Below are 1510 nucleotides of genomic sequence, written 5' to 3'. Positions count from 1 at the left end.
ATCAACTTTCATTGCATAGTTTTGTCCATTATAAATTCAAATCTTGCGTTAATTTTGGGACACCCTACACTAATGTTTAATGAAGGCTTCTGTGATTTCTTAATAATTCTAAGTTGTCTAGATCAGCGTTTCTCAAATAGAAAAAATCTATATAGCACACTGAATGAGAGATAATACTTTATAACATATTAAAAGAAAAATATAAAAATATAATAGGGTAAAAATATATTTTTGCTTATTTTTTTTGTAGAAAAATATAGACAATTTTTAGAAAAAGTAATGATTTTTTTTTAGTTTTAATATAAAAAACTTTATTTTTCTGCTATAGAATCAAAAAGGTATCACTAAATTTTCAGCCTTACATGTAAGATTTTGTGCTTTTTCTTTAAAATATGCTGTTAGGCAAATATATCGGATTTTTCATTCTAACCAGTAGAGCTAACAAATATTCGTTATTTTTAACTATTCAATAATTTATACAATAATACAATATATGTAATAACTCATGAAAAGTATATTAATTAAAACTAGAAGTATATAATATATGATAATGTAATAATTTATTAAACGAAACATATATATAAACGAAACAAATTCGCAGTGACCTCTAATGATTAAAATATCTTTCAGTGTATTTTCATTCAAACTTTAGGGGGCGTAGCCCTAGGGATGTTTGATCTCGCGGCCAATGAGACTCTTTGGTGAATCTAGATGGATTTTCTTTACTAAGTTATAATTACATTTGACTATGGACGATTAACGGTGTGACGTTTCTCGCGATGAAGGTGGCGCAGGTGGTGATGCCGGTAGATGATTCTCAGGGTACTTGTGGCTGCGTGCGGCGAATGTCAGGTGTGATCTTCAGGTCTGTCAGTTCCTCCGGATGGCTACTGGTAGATCGACTGCTTCGCTGGCTCTCTGCTGTCTCCGGCCGTCTCTTGTCTGGTGCCTCAATCCGGGCTTATATCCTTTGGGGGGATGCACGCTAGCTGGCCAATCGCGATTGTGCATCGATCTCCTAGCCAATCGCTGCAGTCACTTCTTGGAACTCGAGAAATCGGATGATGCATTTTCGAAAGCAAGTTTTTTGCTTGTCTAGACTTTCAAATTCTTCGGAAAGTGTTTGCGATGTGGTGATTTATTACGTCGTCCGTGCCGTTTTGTCACAAATGGGATTCTCTTAACGACTCGTGTTATGTGGTCAAAAGAAATCCTTCTTGCGCCATGATATTTGTCTCATTGTTAATGAATGACATCAACAATGAGACAATTACCCTTTTAAATCTGGACCTATTTGTGTGGTCGCCACAAAATTATTTATATTGTCTCGTAGAAACCAGAGAAGGCCCTTCCAATACTAATTTTGTTGCTGGAGCTCCTAAAACCGCTATTATAATTTTGTATTAATGAGGATATGTATTTTTATTTTCCTTCCAAAATTCTAAAATATATTTTTTTCTGTCTAATCTTTGTACATACAGTGTCTAATATTTCTTTTTTTCAAGTTCCT

Source organism: Plectrocnemia conspersa, unplaced genomic scaffold, assembly GCF_051122295.1.
Source record: "Plectrocnemia conspersa isolate PC_06_02 unplaced genomic scaffold, ASM5112229v1 ptg000005l, whole genome shotgun sequence".
In the NCBI taxonomy this organism is placed as follows: Eukaryota; Metazoa; Arthropoda; class Insecta; order Trichoptera; family Polycentropodidae; genus Plectrocnemia; species Plectrocnemia conspersa.
This window is presented reverse-complemented; position numbering follows the sequence as displayed.